The sequence below is a fragment of the Dendrobates tinctorius genome, unplaced genomic scaffold, assembly GCF_039654945.1.
Source record: "Dendrobates tinctorius isolate UK_male_01 unplaced genomic scaffold, ASM3965494v1 ptg000135l, whole genome shotgun sequence".
Lineage (NCBI taxonomy): Eukaryota > Metazoa > Chordata > Amphibia > Anura > Dendrobatidae > Dendrobates > Dendrobates tinctorius.
This window is the reverse complement of record NW_027361803.1, coordinates 426,133-448,928: the sequence shown is the minus strand read 5'-3', so window position 1 is coordinate 448,928 and position 22,796 is coordinate 426,133. Positions and strand designations below refer to the sequence as shown.

The following is a 22,796-nucleotide window of genomic DNA, read 5'->3' as shown; positions in this document are numbered from 1 at the left end:
GATGGCTATTACTTTGCTCCTACTATATTGTGTTGTGATGGCGGGGTTCTCATTGACAGTGACCTCGAGCAATGTGAATAGCATTAAGCTGAGGAGAACTAGACACGCGGTGTATGAACATCTCAAATATCTGGACACAGATGTATCTTCCTGCAGGAGACACGACTGACATCTCTGGGGCTTATGAGAGAGGCTGAGAGGGAATGGCGGTCCGGTCCTTCTTTCTGGTCACTGGCTGTGGAGCCTTACGCCGGGGTCGCTGTCCTGTTTAACACCAATGATGTGACTGTGCATAGGATGACGGAGGTGGTCATGGGAAGATGTCTGGTCCTAGAAGTCACTATCCATGGGAGGCGACTCCGGCTTATTAACATCTATGGGCCACAGTCAGTGACTGACAGGATCCAGCTATTTAATGACGTCAAGCCTTACCTCTTCACTTCTCTTCCAGTGGTGATGGCGGGGGACTTTAATGCCATAATGACATCAGGTGACAGCTCCTCAGGCAGGGCAGTGACCAGGGACGGTAAGGTCCTACATAACGTCATAATGCAGGCAGGACTGACTGACGTTTTCACACAGGGTGGGCGACAGCCAAAATTCACATATTCATGTTCCAACAGGAGCAGTAGAATAGATTTTACTTTTGTCAGTCCTGCAGAGGCTGTCGGCGCCCTGAGTGAGAAGGTCGTCCCTTACTCTGATCACCTTGCCTTGTGCTTCTCTTTGGGTTCCTCTAACCGTCCGGACATTGGTAGAGGGTTGTGGAAGCTCAATTCCAGTCTCCTGGATGATACATATGTTCAGAGCCGTGTTCACTCCCTTATCCAGCTTCATCTAGACAGGGTTGACTTCTATGACAACATGACCGACTGGTGGGAGGACGTCAAGGAGGATATCAGATCCCTCTTAAAGAGACTGTCAGTTAATAAAGGGAGGAATAAGTACAGCCAGTACCTAAAGCTGCGCAAAGAATTGGAGTCACTGTATTCGGCGGGCGGGGATGACAAAGTGAAGATCGACCAACTGAAATCGGAGATAAAGAAGTATCAGTATAGCAGGTATATGTCATGGTATGCCTAGGTTACTTTAGGCAAAAACCCCGGGACCCCTGCGATGTCCCTCAGACTAGGGGAACCCTGTCTGTCCCTCTACCCAGGGTTTACACTGAAGGTGTGCCTGCCTGAGCCTCCACCCTGTCCCTGTCTCCTGTCCAGCCCTAAGCTGAACCCACCACCCTCCACCCAGTGAGGGGACCAGACACCAGACCCCACAAATACGTATGGACAGGGGTAAAAGAAACACCACACCGTTAATACACAAGGGAATACAATAATGTGCAAGGGCAACCAAATATATATATAACAGATTGGAGAAAGAACCACTGAGGGATATACTGCACCAGATATCAGACGCTCCAACACCACTACTGCTGACCGGTATTGCTAGCACTAGGCTAAAGCTATAGTCGGCGACGCCCATAGTCAGGACGAACTATTTAAAGACCAAGGGCGTGGCCCAGCCCTCAGCCAGCATGACAACCTGGTTAACCCTATCCCGACTGGAACAGAATACCCAACAGGGTATTACCGCTGTCTGCCGGACACCCTGGTGTGAACAGTGTCCGACATGACAGTATACCTCCCTGGTTCTTGAACGGGATTATGGGTCCTTAGGGGCCCCTGATCCCTTTGAGAATTGCAGGGAGAGGGTGGCAAAAAAAATGGTCACAGGTTTCATTGACTCCCAGGGTGTATTGCAGGATTCACGGGAGGGTATCCTGGAGGTGGTGAGATCTTACTATGCTGACTTGTTTCAGAGGAAAGTTTTGGATAAAGATAAGATGACTCAATTCTTGGAGGCAACTCCAGTGCCTGATACTAATGATCTGGACTTTTCTCCTTTGACAGCAGAATTAATGGTGGAGGAAGTTAAGGAGGCTATTGATAAGTTATATCTGAAGAAGTCACCAGGTCCAGATGGTATAACGGCAGAATTTTATAAGAAATTCAGAGACCTCCTGGCTCCAATTCTCATGGATGTGTATAGAAATTGTCTAGAAAATCACCTGATGCCTCCATCCATGAGAGTGTCCTCGTTAATTCTGCTGTCTAAAGGTAAAGAGCCGAGCGACATCAAGAACTGGAGGCCGATTGCCCTCTTGAATGTGGACAGGAAGATTCTAGCAAAGATCCTATTTTCTAGATTAGTCTGTTTGTCCCCGGCACTGTTGGCAGGCTCTCAGTTTGGCACAGTAAAAGGGAGGAGCATCTCTGGAGCAGTCATCTTGATACGAGAGATGTTTGAGAGATGTAAAGCTCTGCGGTGTGGGAGATATGTTGTTAGTCTGGACCAGGCTAAAGCCTTTGACAGGGTTGATCATGACTATCTGTGGGCCACTTTGTCAAAGTACGGTATTCCGGGACAATTTGTGGATTGGCTGAAGACGTTGTACAGAGAGGCGGTGAGCTTTCCTCTGATTAATGGTTGGCAGGGTGACACTTTTGGAGTTGGGGCAGGGGTGAGACAGGGCTGCCCAATGAGTCCGCTCCTGTATGTTTTTGCCCTAGACCCGTTCCTGAGGTCACTGCAGGAGTGCGATTTTCAGGGGGTGCTGGTCCCCCACTGCCCGCCTCTGAATGTTGTTGCCTATGCGGACGATGTGACGCTGGTGATCTCCAATCCTCGTGAGGTGCAGATGTTATCTGCGTCCATCAGAAGCTACACGGAGGCCTCCGGGTCTCTTGTCAACCTTGAAAAGAGTCAAGCTCTGTGGACATTAGATACTGAGCCCAGCTTTGATCTGCCGCAGTTTTCCAAAGCCTCCACCCATATTAAGATCCTAGGGGTTAAATTTGGGAGGGATGATAATGCCACGCTAAATTGGGAGGAGAAATTGGAAACCGGAAATGCAAAGGTTCAGCGATGGAAGAACTGGAGGCTGACCTACAGAGAAAGGGTCACAATGTTGAAGACGTACCTGGTCCCCGTTTTCTTGTATGTCTCTGTCGCTTTCCCTTTGCCAGAATCTTTCTCAGCGAGGCTCTTCAGCCTGTTCTTCCAGCTCTTGTGGGGGAATAGGTTGAACCTAATAAAGAGGGGAATAACGTACCTACGGCGGAGAGAGGGTGGGCTGGATATGTTGAATCCAAGGGTTTTCTTTGACTCCTTGTTTCTAAAGGTGAATTTTGGGAACATGGACTCAAACAGTAGCTCCCTGTGGGTAAATAGTATCAGGTACTGGATATTGCCTTTTGCAGAATCTTGGGTGCGAGGCAGCAGTCTCAAGAGGAGGAGATGGACAGGTGACCACCTCCCCCAGTATCTGGACTATGGACTGAAGTGTGTTAGGAGGTGGGGACTGGAGAGGTCTTACATTGAGAGCAATACCAGAAGAGACCTGTATTCTCGTGTATGTAGGACTTTCTTCTACTCTCCACTGGCCCTGAGAGATTGCGTCACCACCACCCTGCAGGAAAGCCTTAGGTTCCTAAACGGGAAACGGCTACCTCCTAAACTGTTTGATGTTACTTGGCTTTCACTGCATAGTCGGATCTTTGTCAGAGGGAACCTGAAACATCTGTGTGTCTGTGATCGGAATTGTCCCCTTGGTTGTCAGCAGGAGGAAACTATGGAACACTTTATATGTGATTGCTGGGGAGGGAGGAAGATCTGGGAGGAAGTGTCAGATAATCTAAAAATCCCCAGACTGCGGACCCTAAAGTATCCCGACATAATCTATGGTGTCCCCTCCACTGTTAGTGACATCAACAGAGAGATGATGCACATTATAATCAGTGTCATCAAATACTATCACTGGCACATGAGAACCCGGGTGTCACTGCACAATGAGCTGTTCGATCACACCGCTGCCGCCAATCAGGTTATGTCAGAACTCCGGTGGATAAAATCACTGGAAGTTGGAAGGAGTCCAGGAAACATAACGTTATGGAGAAACGTAAAATTCAGTTAGAAAATATGATAGTTTTTTTTTGTTTTTTTTTCTTCTTCTAACTTTCTTTTTCCATCCCCAGGTGTGGACACTTTAATTTATTTATGAATATGATCTGATTATGTAGTGCTGTGTATATATTACCTAAGTGGTTTGTGTTTTGTAATACTGGATGATTTTTGTTTTATTATAATTGTATTTATGTTTGGTTTATAATAAAAATTGCCCCTATGTACAAGAATATAACTACTATAATACTGCTCCTATGTACAAGAATATAACTACTATAATACTGCTCCTATGTACAAGAATATAACTACTATAATACTGCCCCTATGTACAAGAATATAACTACTATAATACTGCCTCTATGTACAAGAATATAACTACTATAATACTGCTCCTATGTACAAGAATATACAGTAACTACTATAACACTGCCCCTATGTACAAGAATATAACTACTATAATACTGCCCCTATGTACAAGAATATAACTACTATAATACTGCTCCTATGTACAAGAATATAACTACTATAATACTGCCTCTATGTACAAGAATATAACTACTATAATACTGCCCCCTATGTACATGAATATAACTTATATAATACTGCCCCCTATGTACAGGAATATAACTACTATAATACTGCCCCTATGTACAAGAATATAACTACTATAATACTGCCCCTATGTACAAGAATATAACTACTATAATACTGCCCCTATGTACAGGAATATAACTACTATAATACTGCCCCCTATGTTCAAAAATATAACTACTATAATACTGCTCTTATGTACAAGAATATAACTACTATAATACTGCCCCCTATGCACAAGAATATAACTACTATAATACTGCTCCTATGTACAAGAATATAAGTGCTATAATACTGCCCCTATGTACAAGAATATAACTACTATAATACTGCCTCTATGTACAAGAATATAACTACTATAATACTGCCCCCTATGTACAGGAATATAACTTATATAATACTGCCCCCTATGTACAGGAATATAACTACTATAATACTGCCCCTATGTACAGGATTATAACTACTATAATACTGCCCCCTATGTTCAAGAATAAAACTACTATAATACTGCTCTTATGTACAAGAATATAACTACTATAATACTGCCCCCTATGTACAAGAATATATCTACTATAATACTGCCCCTATGTATAAGAATATAACTACTATAACACTGCCCCCTATGTACAAGAATATAACTACTATAATACTGCCCCTATGTACAAGAATATAACTACTATAACACTGCCCCCTATGTACAAGAATATAACTACTATAACACTGCCCCCTATGTACAAGAATATAACTACTATAATACTGCCCCTATGTACAAGGATATAAATAGATAAGCTATCAGTGTTACTGTCCAGAAATTGGACCATGCTCTCTTACTAGCCAGTATGAATGGATAATTGTACTGTATGTAGACTAAGTGAATTAAATGTCTATGTTAAGAACAGTGATGTGTTAATTTACACCGCCACATTCCACTATTATCAGTACATTATTCAGAAAATTAAACCACGGTCATAAATGTCATTGAAGACTATTCACCATTTCCTAAGGGAATGAAACATCCAATTCCATTACAATTGTAGTGTTGCATAAACCTCATGGGCTGAGGGTATCTCCATGGTTTTCTGTAATTAGAGATGAGCAATCCATTCTGTCTAAATCTGAGTTCAATACGAATATTTCAAAATTGCATTCTGTTATGGACAAATTGCCTAAACTAGCCGCGGGCATGTTACAGATATCATAAGACAAGGAAGAAGGATCATATGACTTTGGGCATGGCGAGCTTACCCCATCCTACAGCATAGAAAATAATCAGCGACTATAGATCAGGGTTCACGGATGAATTAAAAGGAACCTGTCACCAGTTTTTTAGTGTCTGAACAAATACCACCTCCTTTATCAGCGCCTGTGCTGCATTCCACAAACTATTTGTTCAGTCACAAAAAAGGTTCCCTTTAAAGCCCCTATAAAAGCCCAAGTAGGAGATGCAGCTGACATTTTGTGAAAAATTTTGATAGATATCCTTAGAGCTCAAATAGAGAAACATATGTAGTACACATTGTGAGAATTTGTGTGTGAGAAGAGGATATTGTGGTAGATCGGCTCACTCGGCTGCACGCAGAGGCAGACGCAGGAACGCTGTTCCTTTAAATCTTCCACTGGTTTATTAAAGGTACTCCATGAACTAGTGCAGCATTAGCAAAACAAACAGTGCCTTTCTGGGCTAAGAAGAAAGCAAAATCTATTGTATGGCACAGTCCGTATTGCTGCGGGGATCCGCCTGTTTATAAAAGTTCAGCTTTCCTTATCATGAAAACACAGATCTGGAGCATGAACCTCCAGGCACACCCAACACTGAATGAGCCAGAAGGCTGTGCATTTATCCTCTGGACCCGACCATGGGGTGGAGATATGGTGAACAGCCTCCCACCCACTCTCCAGCTGTTCACTAAACCTAGCCAATTAAACCCTCTCAGCAAATACTGTGCTGGAGCGTTTTCCTAGGTTCATATCACTGAAGCTAAAACCGCAGTGAAACATATCTTCCCTCCATCACTTTGCCAATGACTTTGCCACAATATATTTAATTAAAAAAAATTGATAGAGGGTGAAAGAGAGAAATAGGAGTTAATGGCACTATGTAAGGTGGGGAGCTGCTGCTGTTAGGCTACTTTCACACATCAGGTTTTCGGCGTCAGGCGCGATCCGGACAGACAAAACCGGATCCGTCTCATCCGGTTCATCCGTTTTTCTATCCGTTTTTCGACGGATTACGCCGGATCCGGTTTTTAAAATTGACCCTTGTGGCCTTCCGAACGGGATTGGCTACTGGAAAACTATATATAGCATGTTCCTACAGCCCTTCTTTGACAGGTTGTAGAGGAGAAAGTGCAGGTTGGAGAGAAGAGCAAGTTACTGGCGAAGATGGATGTTGTCATTGGAAATATTTTGAAGAATTTGGCGGATTTTACAGCGGAGGCGAATCGTTTGAGGGTGATTGTTCTGGAGAAGGAGAGAGCGAGACAGCAGTGCATCAGGCATCGTAGACGACGTTTGTGGATCCACCCCATCACAGCCAAGAGAATGACGCGTGGGGTCTATTCTACACTCTGCATGGACCTTCGACGAAACCCGGATAAATTTTTTGGATATGTTAGGATGAAAATGGAGAATTTTGATTACTTGGTGGAGCGCATTGCACACCTCATAAGAAAAGCGGACACCTATTGCCGCTTCTCCGTTTCACCCGCAGAGCGTCTGATGGTGACTTTAAGGTAAGCCACATTTATTGGATATGATCGCATCAGAGCACACTTTCACTGCAATCTTGTTGGTGGTAATTTGTATCTCCAAGTGTTAGGTCAGTTTTGGTATAATGCTGTGATTTAAAACTAATTTATTGTTTGTTAATTCCCCACAGATTTCTTGCAACTGGAGAATCCCTTTCGTCACTGCATTTCCAGTACAGACTCGGGATTTCCACCATATCTGGAATAGTGAAGTACACATGCCGTGCACTGTGGGACTCCTTAGCTGAAGAGTTTTTACCAGAGCCCACAACAGAGAGGTGGATTGAAATTGCTGACAAGTTTCAACAGATATGTCAGTTTCCAAACTGCTTGGGCGCTGTGGACGGGAAACATATCCGCATTGTAAAGCCAGCTGGATCTGGATCGGAATATTTCAATTACAAGAAATATTTTTCAATTGTCCTCATGGCCATCGCTGATGCGGAATACAAATTTATTGCGGTTGATATTGGGGCCTATGGCCGCTCCAATGACTCTCAAGTTTTCAAACTGTCTGCCATGGGGCGTAAACTGTATGGAAACACCTTCCAGTTCCCACCCCCTAGACCGCTGCCGCAAACATCTGGTCCACATATGCCATTTGTCTGTGTAGGGGATGAAGCCTTCCAGCTGTCAGAACACCTTTTGAAACCGTACTCTAGCAGAGGATTGACAAGACCAAAACGCATTTTTAATTACCGCCTCACAAGAGCAAGAAGAATGGTTGAATGTACCTTTGGTATTCTGACAGCCAAATGGCGGGTCCTATTGACTGCGATCAACCTCAAGACAGAAACTGTGGACGAGGTGATCAAAGCGTGTGTGGTACTCCACAATTTTGTTATATGCAAGGAACCCATTTCCATTGAGGACACCTCTGAAGAAACCACCTTGCAAGATTACCATGACATTACCACTAGAAGTTCTGTGACGGTTTCAGTAATGAGGGACAATTTTGCACTATACTTTATGTCACCTCAAGGCAGAGTACACTGGCAGGATGACAGAGTGTGAAAGATTTGTGCCCCAAACTTGTGTACCTTCTGGACCAACAGTATATACCTTTGCCAACCAAAGTTGGCTATCTTGTCATGGTCTCTATTTTTAGCTTTAGGCCACAGGTGTGTACCTGGTTGTGTTTTATGCAAAGTATTTCACCTTTTAACAAAAGTTGTGTACATTGTTAGGAAATCACCAACAATAAACACAACTTTTTAGGTGAAATACTTTGCTTCAAAGACAACCAGGAACACAACTGTGGCAAAAAGCTAAAATTTACCCACAGTTATATACCTGGTTTTGAATACCATTTCACCTTTTAAATACCCTGTAACCTTTTTCGCCGCAGAAAGAAATGACAGACAACCAGTGTAAAATAATTTAACTTTTATTGAAAAATGTTTTTTTTAGTAAACTTTTTTAAAATTTTAATAAACATGTTTAATAAAAATTTGAAACTATAAAACTGAAACCATAAAACTGGTCATTTTTATTTAAAAACACACATTATAATTCTGTGCAGTGTGTGGTGGAAATACTGCTGTAGGGGCTGCGGGACACTTCGACACTGGGAGTGTGGAGAGAGGACTGGGATCGTTGTGGGGAAGGAACAGTTAGAGGTGAAGGTGTGGAAAAAGCTACAGAATGGGTGGACATGTGGGAAGCAGAAGAGGTGGTGGGTGGTGGAGTGGAGGGTTGGGCAGGGACTGTAGGAGCAGATGATGTTGATGGCAAGTTGTATGGGGAAGGAGTTTGGTACGGGGCAGGTTGCTGGAAGTGGGGAGATGTCTGGTACGAGGCAGGTTGCTGGAAGTGGGGAGATGTCTGGTACGGGGCAGGTTGCTGGAAGTGGGGAGATGTCTGGTACGGGGCAGGTTGCTGGAAGTGGGGAGATGTCTGGTACTGGGGAGGCTGCTGGTACTGGGGAGTTTGCAGGTACTGTGGAGGTTGCTGGTACTGGTGAGGTTGCTGGTGCTGGGGAGGTGGCTGGTGCTGGGGAGGTGGATGGTGCTGGGGAGGTGGATGGTATGTAATAGGAGGGGGAGGATGGAAAGTGGCTGGAGGTGGATGGTATGTAATAGGAGGGGGAGGATGGAAAGTGGCTGGAGGGGGTGTAGATGTAATAGGAGGGGGAGGATGGAAAGTGGCTGGAGGGGGTGTAGATGTAATAGGAGGGGGAGGATGGAAAGTGGCTGGAGGGGGTGTAGATGTAATAGGAGGGGGAGGATGGAAAGTGGCTGGAGGGGGTGCAGGTGGAGGAACTACTGTGGTGGGAGGAGGAGGAGGAGGTTGGGAGGTAACTTGCTGGAGAGCAGCGTGGCACGATTGCATTTCATGCATCTGCTGGGCAGGAGAGAGCGTTTCCATGCGCTCCACAACAGACCTGAAAAAGGTGTGGTTTGGCGAAGATCTTGCTTCTGAATGCATGGTTTGCAGAAGTGTCTTCACCTCCAGAATGCACTGCGAGGACCTCTTGGCCGAGCACCAGATTGGGAAGACTAGAGAAGAAAACAAAAAATGTTATGTCTTTGGATGTAGGCATTTGTTTGCTGTGTGTGGTCTGCAGAACATTGTTTTCTATGTGTTGTGTGTAGTGTGATGTTGTGTTTCTGCGTTTGATGCAAAAAACTTACCAATTGTGAGCCCACTCCAGGTGTCTGTCCACCCCTTCCTTCTTCTTCTGGGAGCTCCTCTTCATCTTGTGATTCCTGTTTTGAAATAAAAGGCCATGAATAGACATATATTACAGAGAAGATGGATTTTGGAAATAAAAACTTACCGTCAAACGCTGACGATGCGAGGGAGGGCTCCCAGAAGATGATGTGCTGTCTTCCTGGTGGCCATACTCCATGCCTGTGGGTGGTGTTCCAGCTGCTGCCATTGCTGCTGCTGCTGCTGCTGCATCTATTGGGCGGCTGTTGAATAAAGAGAAACAAAGGGCCAATGAATATCTTGATATTCAATAGCCCTAGTTTGGAGGAATGGGTTATTTGATAATTACCGTCTCTCCTCTGCTGCTGGCCTCCCCTCCTCAGCATGTTCTATTTGCTGCTCCATTTGGGGTGGTGGTGGTGCGGATGGTGCTGCTGCAGTGGTCTCCTGCCTTCTCCTGCGCCTGGTTGCTGTCTTGGGTGGCATGTTGGGTGTGGCTGTGGGTCCCACTGTCTTGCTTTTATATATGTCTTGTGGGCAGAGCTACTGAGCATGCTCAGACCAAAAAACCGGATCCGGCCGCCGGATCAGGCTTTCGCCGGATCCGGCGCATTGCGGCGCTCATAGGCTTTCATTGTGTGAAAAAGCCGGACGCGCCGGATCCGGCGTGTCCGGCTTTTTTGCCGGAGACAAAAAACGTTACAGTAGACGTTTTTTCCAGACGGCGGATCGCGACACATTGCGACACATTGCCGGATCCGGCGATAACCGGATGAAACGCATGGCCATCCGGCGCGATCCGGCGCAAATGCAAGTCAATGGGGGGGAAACCGGATCCGGCATTGCATTTCGCCGGATCCGGTTTCTGTCAAAAGCGCCGGATCGCGCCTGACGGCGAAAACCTGATGTGTGAAAGAGGCCTAAGTGCTCCAATTTAGTTACTTTGCTCTTGCACGGCCTTTTTTTTTTTTTGCACCTGTGCAGCATCTGGTTTTGCAGCATGCAATATTGCTGTATTTCCTGCAACAGACTATTAGCATGTAAACACTGCATCATCGTTAACTCTAGTTTAGTTTGTGAGAAGTTACTGTGTCACAGCACTCCTTTGGTGAGACTCAATAATCAGTGCAGGTTCAGTGGTGCTCATTTAAATTACAAAAAAGTTAGAATGTCCCTGTAAGGAGATGGAGAAGTCAGAAGACCCCACAGTTAATGTATAACAGAGTGTCTGCAAGATTACACTGCCATCTGCTGGTCAAAGATTATAAGAAGGGGGGAAACAGAGATCATTGCAGCATTGGCAGGAACTGATAAGAGAAGTGCATGTTCTCTGAGGGGAGAGATAAGAGGAGACACCAGGTCATATGATACAAACGTTAAATAAATAAAGGAACGTTTTTGATTTCGCACAAAATTCATGAACCTAGTTCATCATTTGAAAAGAATTTGGTGAGAACACATACCAAAAGTCAAAAAAAGAAAATTAGTTAAAAAAAAAAAAAAAAAACACAAGCGATGAATCAGGCTTCAGGTGGAAATAAGATGTTGTTAATGCACAAAATGATAGACAAAACAACTTAATCCCCAAGGTGTAAACCTATAGAATAAAACAAACTCCAGGATAAAATAAAAACAAATATTTTATTCAAAAATTATTACAAGTTATTCAGAGGCATAGTAACATCACAAGATAAAATAAACACAAAAAAAACAAGAAATCCTCAAGGGACACGAAAACATCAGGCTAAATGTATTTTTAATTGGAACATAAATCATCTATCCCTTGATAGAAAAAAACAATACTTTGATCAAGCTTAAATTAAATATAGTTGTAAATATATCTATGAAATACGTAAGAGAAATATAAAAAAAAATTGAATGTGGTATATGATTAGAGTGTATCTGATACAGGAGGAGATTAGGTTGGAGGATTAAATAGAACTTGTACTTGTAAAACCATTTGTGTAAATTATGTACTTTAACCCAAAGCTTTACAATGTGAATGTATCAGACAATGTAACAACATGTAAAAGAGCAAACACACCATTAAACATTATATACAACTAGTAGTTACATACCTATACAGTAGGGATAGTCTGACCAGAAGGTCCTGTGCCCCGATGCGCGTTTCACCCTGCTTCCTCAGGGGGTGTGTACGAGGGAAAATGGAACATTGTGATCTTGTATAGAATATGGGGGTCAATAACATGACACAAAGCTATGGGATTGTCGAGAGTAGTGATTATGGTGATTAGAATTACAGCTATATGGTATTAACCACATTGGTGGTGCACGGCACGCTGAACGCCCAAGATGTTGTACACCCTGTTCCTGTTTCCGGGCCAGGCCACAGATGCCATGACAAAGCAATGCCAGTGCATCTGCGTGTGCGCTAGTGTAACAACTGGCCCGTACAGTAGGAAGAGGCATTCGGGGTCGCAACGGTGCATGCGCACTTTGATTTTGTGTATAGCTGAGGGATAGGAACCATATGTATGCACGCTTGTCAGGATTTTGGGTGATTTGCATACTTCTGGCCACATTCCAACTAGACTTTATCCGGCCTTGTTCAATTCATTTGCATTAAGTGAGACCGCGCACATTTAGTCGGCATGTGGGAAATAACACACTTGCAGTCATGCACCCTACACCAGAGAATTCTGACAACACCTGTTGTGAGGATTCACAAGTCTGCAGTCACATAGTCTGACTGCAGACTTTAACCCCAAGCCTGGACAACCTCTTTGAAGGTAGGAATACCCCTTTAAGTGTACCTGATTTCTACAGATAACTATGACTTCTGCTTAGCAATACCCTTCCTTGGAATGTTGTATCATAAACCCTTGCAATAGAGGGCTTTAGTAAGGACTGGAGACCCAGCACTCAATAATGGGGCCCCAATGCAAATATCAGTAATAGGGCCCCACTTGCTATGTGTCATAGAATACGGGACAGTAGGGACCCTCAGACTGCTGGGGCCAGGTGTGCTGGACAAAGGAATCTGGGATCCCAAAGACTCCAGGGGTCAGGGGTGATTGCTATCTCAGCAACCCCAAAATCTAGGCCTACGAATAGACAACGAATTTCTATGGCACCATACTTTTTGTAACATAAAGGAAATGGAAATTTGTACACGGCAATAACAAAAAAAGAAAAAAATATATATAATAAAAAAGAGTAGGATCTAATTGAGATCACAATGAGAAAAAACGTAAAGTAATTTATGACAATGTGAACATGATTATCTTCAGAAACACCTGTTAGTCTCCCACTACGAAAACACATTTTCTTGGAAATGAAGATGTAATGAATTCTGCCGCTGCCGTCGTTACCGTCAAGTACTCAATTATTCAAATTAAGCTACCGCTTTCCTATTAAATATTCCTAAATGTTCTACGCAACTTAGGAAACAAGTCACCTCTGCAGGCGTTACCTCTTCCTTCCTCACAATTTCTAATCCTTCCATCTGCTACATAAAAACAATCACTTTGCCAAAAGGTGATGGAATATTCTTTGCCGAATGTTATTATCGCATACAATAAGTCAGACAACCAACGGACTGATTCATCTGGGTATATATGGGCGTGTTAAACAATAGAGGACGGTATACGTTGTGTGGGAGATCTACTCACTCGGCTGCTTAAAGAGGTAGTCACAGGAACACTTTCTGTTTAACTTTTCAACTGGTTTATTAAAACAGTACTGCATAAACCAGTTCAAAATTTGCTAAACAAACACGGCCCTTCTGGTGTAACAGGAAAAACAAAATAGCATTCAGTACAGTCTGTGTGGCTGCGGTGATCCGCCAGCTCAGGGGAACAAAAACAAGGTTCAACTCTCTTTCAGAAGAGCACAGCTCTGGAGATCTAGTCTCCAAACACACCAAACACTGAATTGATCCAAAGGCTCTACATCTACCTTCTGGACGGCACCCTGGGGTGGACATATGGTGAACAGCCTCCCATCCATTCTTCAGCTATTCACAAAAACCCAGCCCTTAATATGGCTGATTAACCCCTTGCAGCAATTAGTATGCTGGAGCATTTTTTCAGGTTTGTATCACTGAGGCTAATATCCCGAGTGACACATATCTCCTTTCACTATTTTACCAGTGACCTTCTCACAGCTGTTTAACAGCTCTGTATTGAAAAGAAACAAACAGGCTGCCATTAATTCTGTATTTATGAAGCTATTTATCCTTAGATATATGCCTTCTGGGAGAGAATACCTCCATACGATGGCACAAGACAGAGCCATTGTGACATTCCAAGGAGCAGTACAGCCTTCATGTACTGTCGTAAACGATCTTTTCTTGGTGGTTGTGGGTTTATCTTTGAAGAAGACAACTTTACAAACCACTTTCAATTCCACGAGACAAGCTTCAACCCTTGTGACAGTCTCTCTAACCAAACACACCAGAGTCTCACTCAAGTCTCCCACCAGACTCCCTTCTGACTCCTTCAAGGCTGAAGGTACTCTCAGCACACGTCCCACCTTTAATGATTCTCCTTGTAGATCACAATTTCTCTTGTGTTGGAATATGTTTGGTGCAACAACTCCATTCCTGTCTATGAGTGTTTAGTTGCTAGATTTGTATGCTGTTCAGAACAAAAAAACTCCCAGAGGCTCACACAGAGATAGCATGTGTCTGCATTTCCTGTTTTTCCTGTGTCTGTGTATGAGAGAAGCAGCCTGCTGTAGATGCTGCCCAAATAGAGACACACAAATGATTTATTCCTAATCTGTTAAGCTTATCATATATTGTACCTGTTTGTTCCTGAATAAAGAAGCTCTATTGTCACACGCTTGGAGAGTATCCTGGATAATCCACTGCCAACAGGCTATGGGTCCAAAGTGACACAGAACCCCAGAGTAACACAGCAACAGAAGCCCAGAGCAAAAGCAGCAAAGAGCAACATAGAAGATGTCCACTAGCAGCAATGTCAAGTTCTCAATGCCAAGCCTCACTTACCAGAACTACCAGTCCTGGAAATTCAAGGTGAAGATGCTGCTCATAAGAGAAGGTACGTGGAAATATACTCAGGAACAAGTGCCTCGTCCATTACCAGATGACTGGCTAGAGAAGGAACAGAAAGCACAAAGCAACATCTCCCTCAGTGTAGATGATAATCAAATTGTGCATATATGCAAGTGTGCAACTGCAAAGGAGATGTGGGATGCGTTACAGAAAGTGCATGAAAGATCAAATCTCAACAATAAGCTTTATTTCATAAAAAAGTTGTATCAGTCTAAGCTAAGTGATGAACAGAATAGGCAGGACTATATATGAAACATCCTAGAGATTGTGGAGCGTCTCAGGGGTATTGGAGAAGAAATTAAAGATTTTCATGTTGCTGCACTTCTATTAAGTGGTCTTCCAGAGAGTTATGACACACTCGTGACTGCACTAGATACACGGCCAGATGATGAGCTGACACTAGAGTATGTTAAAGGCAGACTTGTGGATGAATTCAGGAGAAAAACGCTGCATGTAAGCAGCAGTAATGAATCCAGAGCAGAAACAACATTAAAGGCACAGGATCTCCCTAAATATTAGAGCAATCTAAGAGAAAATCATGAATGTTTTGTCTGTAAAAATCCTGACCACCTTAAAGCAGACTGCAGAATTTGGAAAGCAAGAATAAGTCAGCTTAAAAAGCAGAACAGTCATCAAAGGGTTAAAAAAATAGCTGTAAAGGAAGATTCTGCATGTGTTGAAACTGCATTTAATGCCAGTACAGGCCCATCTGCAAAACATATATGGTGTATAGATTGTTGTGCAAGCAGTCATATGATTGATGAAAACTCTATATTGCTCAAATTCCATGAAGTTACACCAGTTATTCAACCTAAGAAGCAAGAACAAGAATCTCAATCACCAAACTCAGATGCCGAAAAGAAAAACACTGACGTGTGGATAAGCTCTGAAGCCACCAAGGAAGACACAGAAGAACCAAGTCAACTTCCAGTCAGGAGATCAGAAATGCCAAACAAAGGTATCCCAGCTAGATGCCTATCTTACAATATATGGTCAGAACGCTTCCTGAACCAGAGCCACAGTCATGGCAAGAGATGCAAAAACTACCTGTTCACGAGAAGCAGAAGTGGATAAATCCTGCTAATGAAGAGATGGAGTCCCTTCACCAACTCCAGACATGGGAACTTACTGAGCTACCACAAGGAAAAAGAGCTATCGGATGTATATGGGTCTTCAAAAATAAATATGACTCAGAAGGTAAAGTTCACCGGTTTAAGGCAAGATTGGTCGCCAAAGGGTACTCGCAAAAGTATAGTGAAGATTATGATGCTACATTTTCTTCATTTGCGAAGCAAACCACATTCAGAACTTTAATGTCCATAGCTGCAGTTCAACAGATGACAGTGAGACATTTTGACATCAAAACAGCCTTCCTACATGGTGACTTTGAAGAAGAGTTGTACATGAGCCAACCCGAGGGATATATTAAAAAGGGTGAAGAGCACCTTGTTTGTAAAATGCAAAAATCTCTCTATGGACTTCAGCAGTCGGCAAGAGCATGGAACTCGAAAATGAACAAAGTTTTGATGGATGAAGGATTTAAAAGATCTCAAGTGATCCATGTTTGCATACGAAAAATGTACCGAAGGAGTGGATGTATGTTCTCCTATATGTAGATGATGTATTCATGTCTCATCAAGATGAAAAAGAAACTGCAAAGCTAGGTGAAATTCTCAACCAGCAATTTGAGACCAAGGACCTTGGAAATGTGACATATTATTTGGGAATCCAAATCCAGAGAGAGGAAGATGGGAGTTTTCTTCTCAACCAAAGTTCTAAAATTTCCGCAACACTAAACCAGTTTGAAATGTCAGAAGCCAAAGGTGAGTCAACACCAATGGATCTGTCCTACTTAAAGTAGGAAGGAGAAGATCTGCTACCCAGCAATGAGAGTTGCAGACAAGCAGTGGGGGGCGCTTCTGTACATAACAACCACAACTCGTCCGGATATCACAGCCACAGTTGGAATTCTCTGCCGACGTGTAAGCAAGCCATGCCAAAGAGACTGAAATGCAATTAAGAGAATTATTCAATATCTTATAGAAACTCAAAGGCTAAATCTTAAAATACCTGCATCAGGAAATCTCACTCTCAGAGGATATGCGGATGCAGATTGGGCTGGAGATTCAAGTGATCGGAAATCAACAAATGGTTAGGAGAAAATTCAATTTCTTGGTCCAGCTGAAAACAAGTGTCAGTCGCATTATCTTCTACAGAATCAGGATATATGCCTGCTTATGCAAGTCAAGAAGTAATTTGGTTGAAACAACTTTTGGAAGATTACGGCAAGCCATTAGCTCAACCAACAGTTATCTATGAGGACAACCAAGGATGCATTAAACTTGCCAGCAGTGAGATTAGCGCAAGGACTAAGAACACTTATGTAAAGCATCACCACTTACGTGAGTTAGTGGAACGTGGTGTACTCAAGTTTGTTTATTGCGAGTCTGAAAAGATGATAGCTGATGGTGTGGCGGGGCCATTGTCAAGAGCCAGGTTTGTAACATAACATAGTAACATAGTTTTGAAGGCTGAAGGAAGACCTTATGTCCATCTAGTTCAGCTTATTTTTAGTGCAGCTGTTGTGCATTGTTGATCCTGGGGAAGGCAAAAAACCCACAGAGTAGAAGCCAACTTTCTCCATAGGGAAAAAAATTCCTTCCCCTAAGCTGGGTCAACCATCTACCTATAATATTCTGTTATTCGTAACCTTCTATACTGTTACTCACAAGAAAAGCATCCATTCCTTTCTTAAATTCATTCAGTGAGTTGGCCATCACCACTTCCTCAGGAAGAGAATTCCAGAGCCTCACTGCTCTTACCGTGAAGAACCCTCTTCTATGCTGGTGCAGAAATTGTCTTTCCTCCAAACGAAGAGAGTGCCCCCTTGTGCTTGTCACAGTCCTTGGTACAAACAGTTCATTGGACAGATCTCTGTATTGCCCTCTGATATACTTGTACATATACAGTATATTAGGTCTCCCCTAAGTCTTTTCTTTTCTAGAGTAAATAGACCTAATTTTGATAACCTTTCTGGGTATTGTAGTGAACCAACTCCATTTATCATTTTAGTAGCCCGCCTTTTGAACCCTTTCAAGTTCAGTAATGTCTTTCTTGAGCACCGGCGTCCAAAACTGCACACAATACTCCAAGTGTGACCTGACGAGTGATTTGTACAGAGGGAGAATTATGTTTTCATCTCGTGTCCCCAGACCTCTTCTAATGCATCCCATTACCCTATTTGCTTTGGTGGCAGCTGCCTGACACTGGGCACTCCAATTTAGCTTCTTATTGACTAAGATGCCTAAGTCTTTTTCCATGTCTGATTTCCCCAGCAGTTTCCCATTTAGTAAGTAATTGTAGCATCTGTTTCTCCTTCCCATGTGCATAACCTTACACTTGTCTGTGTTAAACCTCATTTGCCATTTTTCAGCCCAATTCTCCAATTTACTCAAATCTGTCTGTAGTTGCAAACTGTCCTCCTTTGTGTTAACTACCTTACATAGTTTTGTATCATCTGCAAATACTGATATTTTACTGTGTAAGCCATCCACTAGATCATTAATAAATATATTAAATAGTAGGGGGCCCAATACAGAACCCTGTGGTACCCCACTAGTAACCCTGGCCCAATCTGAGTGAAGTGTGGACTTGACAACCACAGTGGGACTAACAGGATACGTAGATGTTGAGTGGGGGTGTTGGAATATGCTTGGTGCAACAACTCCATTCCTGTCTATGAGTGTTTAGTTGATAGATTTGTATGCTGTTCATAAAGTTAGAACAAAAAAAAAACTCCCAGAGGCTCACACAGGGACAGCATGTGACTGTATTTCCTGCTTTCCTGTGTCCGTGTATGAGAGAAGCAGCCTGCTGTAGATGCTGCACAGATAGAGACACACAAATGATTTATTCCTGATCTGTTAAGCTTATCACATATTGCTCCTGTTTGTCCCTGAATAAAGAAGCTCTGTTGTCACACACTTGGAGAGTATCCTGAATAATTCACTGCCAACACAGAGACTACACTACAACCTTACCATGGCACCTTATAGTATTCAAGGTCCCTAAGAAATCTAGGAAGGCTTTCTCAAACATATCAACACCCGTTCTGCCCTCAACCCCTTCAAAATCTCATTATGGACAAGTCCACTGGCATTTTCATCGGCCAGAGAAACTGCAGCTGCATCCCCCTGCTTCCTTAAGGCCAGATGAACTGCAGCTGCAACCCCATTACACTTCAGGCCAGAAAAACTGAAGCTGCATTCCCCTTCCCTCTTGAGGCCAGAAACACTAACTGCATCCCCCCACCTCACTTACAGCCAAAAAAAACTGCAGCTGCATCCCTCTTTTCCTTTAATGGAAGAGAAACTGCAGCTGCATCCCCCTCCTCACAGCCAAAGAAACTTCAGCTGCACCCCCTCCTCACTTACAACCAGAGAAACTATAGATATGTCCCCTCTTCACTTACAGCAAGAGAAACTGCAGCTGCATCCCCCTCCTCACTTACAACCAGAGAAACTATAGATATGTCCCCTCTTCACTTACAGCAAGAGAAACTTCAGCTGCACCCCCTCCTCACTTACAACCAGAGAAACTATAGATATGTCCCCTCTTCACTTACAGCAAGAGAAACTGCAGCTGCATCCCCCTCCTCACAGCCAAAGAGACTTCAGCTGCACCCCCTCCTCACTTACAACCAGAGAAACTATAGATATGTCCCCTCTTCACTTACAGCAAGAGAAACTGTAGCTGCATCCTCCTTTTCACTTTAAATTAAAAAAAAAACTGTCTCTAAGTGAGGAGGGAAGGAGGGAGATGCAGCTGCAGAGAAATTGCACCTTTATCCCTTTCCTCACTTCTAGCAAAGAAAAACTGCACCCCCTCCATTAAAGTTTAGGTAGGACAATGAATAAAGTTAGAGATCGGAGCTGGGCCATGAGTATTCTCATATGCAGGACACCCATCCGCGGACAATCCTGTATATGCCGATTTCTCACTCAGTTTGTTGCCTGATACACAAGGTCAAATATTCATAGAAATCACTGCAGCAGGAATGTTTCTTGGTATTCAGCAGCAGTGTCAGGTAGATCATATTAGGGGTCTCTGTAATCTTATTGCACCCTCCATAATCAGTAATGCTGTTTTATGGTGATGTCATACCATATTAAACCCCAGCACAGAAGCCTGTAAAGCACAGGTCGTGGCTTCCTAATGACTCCATGTACTGATAGATTAAGGCCGACGGGGAGTTTGATGTGAACAGTTTAATCTGAGTAATACAGAAAAGCTCGAGTCATGTGAAGAGACTTTTCTGCCTCTTGCGTCTCCTCAGGTCAGACCTCGGTGTGTCATGTGCCTTATATATTCCAGGATCTGTCAAGTATAAAAGGTTTCCCCCCTGAGGGCATTAATGTAGTCACCGTACTAATCACATTACCCCTCTACACACCACGCTACTGCCTAACATTACCAGCTCATTGACTGTGTACGGTTATAACCCCGACTGACCGCAGCATGCCCCGACTTGGAGCCAAACACCTGCCTAGGTCTCGTGGTGCTTTGTGGGATCAGCGATTCTTAAGAAAGGCTTTGGTTATGTCGTTATACAAACAGACATCAACATACTCTGTCTATTGACGCACAAAGTACAGGACATATCATTTTCTGAATCCCCTTGTATTGCGCAACAGACTATGCTTTCTCATGCATTAAAAAAGTATACCGACACACACCAGCACAATATACACCAAAAAGAGCACTTTTGCACATGGCCTATGGATCTTTTTGATGCATTCTTTAAGGAAGAGGACTTGAACTCGAGTGTCACCTATCAGAAGTAGCAATCCTAAAAGTCAATATCAACCCTTCAACGAGTCTTACCACATGACGTAGGATAAAAGCCAAACCAGAATCTCAATTAGCACACACGTGTTTCAGTGCGTTTGCTCCTCCTCAGCGCAAAGCAAGACATCTGATTGGCTGTATAAGAAGCTTCTGACAGTTGTTTTAGTTCGGAATTATATGACATCATTATTTTGTTCACTGTATACAATTGTATAGTGGTAGTATTCTCATACGCCGTTTTATGATATTATGACACCCCATTCCCAAAGAATAACATGAGGAACCCCAGAAACCTTAACTAGGCCTTGTACTTCCAGCAAAAAGCCATCTTAGGCTAGTTTCACACTAGCGTTTTGAGGCACAGCGCACGGTCGGTGTGAAGCTCCGCCCCTGCCACGCCTCCTCCGGCCAGCTCCGCCTATGGGCGCATGATGCTGCATGCGACCTGCGTACCCTATCTTTAGCATTGGGTGCGCAGGCCGTGTGCAGGTATGCGTTTGCCGGCGCATGCGTCCTTTTGACGGTGCGCCGACCTGCGCCAAACACAGTGTTTCATTTTGGTGCGCTCGACGCACCGTCAAAAGGACGCATGCGCCGGCAAATGCATACCTGCACGCGGCCTGCGTACCCAATGCTAAAGATAGGGTATGCAGGTCGCATGCAGTGTCATGCGCCCATAGGCGGAGCTGACCGGAGGAGGTGCGACCGTGGGCGGAGCTTCCCAGCGGCCGTGCGCGTCCCTCCGCAGCTCCAGGAAAGGCTATTGTGAAAGTAGCCTTACAAGCATTTTAGATGCATGTAGCTCGAGTAAAGCGGTGACTGGAATCTTTTAGGCAAATGACTATAAGGCTTCTTTTACTCTTACCTGTTTTTTTGCGTCCCGTTTTTGCAGGCCTTTTTTGCAGGCCGTATCGCCACAATTTTCACGCTCTGCTGCAGTAATGGACCGCAAAAAACTTGCGGATCGCCGTTTTTCCGGTTTATAATACTATGGAAAAAGTATTGGGAAAAAAAACGGCGTGCCGCAAAACCGGAAGTCACGGTGCACCGCAAAAACAAACTTCCGTTGTTTTTGCAGCCCCATTGATGTCACACTTCAGGGTAATAAACACAGCGATGTCACATTACAGAGATAATACACACAGCGATGTCACATTACAGAGATAAAGCACAGTACAGGGAGAACACACAGTATTGTTACAGGACCTGAATAACAAACATCCATGAATGGACACTTGTACACGAAAGTGAATATGACTTGGTATCATTTCTGCATTTTGGGAAACAGATGCTATCATCCAGATGCGTATCTATATGGGGTGCAGTAGTAGGATTCACACCCAGGGCCTGATGCAAATAGAATGAGCTGTAAATACAAGTTCCTTTGATGAACTACTGTGGCCACACAACACTTTTATGGAAATATTTGTACTAGATCTGAATGTCCTCAGTGTTGGCGCTTTCTGTTCATCAGAGGTTCACTAGTAATTGTATTTGTAACACTTGGCTTACCTTGTAAATTTCACCTCGTAGCAAAGGACAGTTCAGACCCTCTGGATATCTGTGAAATGAAAAATGTCACACAATCAGATGAACGGAGGCACCGGCAAAATTATCTGCTCGCACAGCAGAGGTCATCTACAGAGTGGTAGCACTCTACTGGACATCCATGTTACTCAATGTGGCGCTGCTCTCTGCTGGGAGAGTTCCTGCTGTATAAAGCTTGGTACATCATCCATAATTTAACCAGGAGTCTGAGATAAATGTTTTTCCAGAACCTCACAGTAATGCCCAATCCTTAGGTCAAAGAAGGGACGACATCCCTCAATGCAGCACCTTTGCCCCTCTTGTGCAGAATTAGGCATCGCAACTTCAAAACTGTCCAGTCCAGGGAGCCTGCAGTGCCCCAGATGGAGCTGTACTTCACTCATCTTGCTGATGTAGGGGTCTACGTAGCT

The 22,796-nt window shown here is 43.7% G+C and overlaps 1 protein-coding gene across 4 annotated transcripts in view; it reads right to left on the bottom strand.

Moving 5' to 3' along the window:
- Positions 1-22,796, bottom strand: part of RAB27B (RAB27B, member RAS oncogene family) — a 294,567-nt gene that overhangs the window by 164,868 nt on the left and 106,903 nt on the right. For 2 of the 4 annotated variants that reach the window (XM_073543827.1, XM_073543830.1), the window contains exon 2: positions 22,351-22,399. The exons of the other annotated variants lie outside the window; for them this stretch is intronic. The gene's annotated coding sequence lies outside the window, so the exon portion shown is untranslated. The remainder of the gene's footprint in view (positions 1-22,350; positions 22,400-22,796) is intronic. 4 annotated transcript variants of the gene reach the window in all.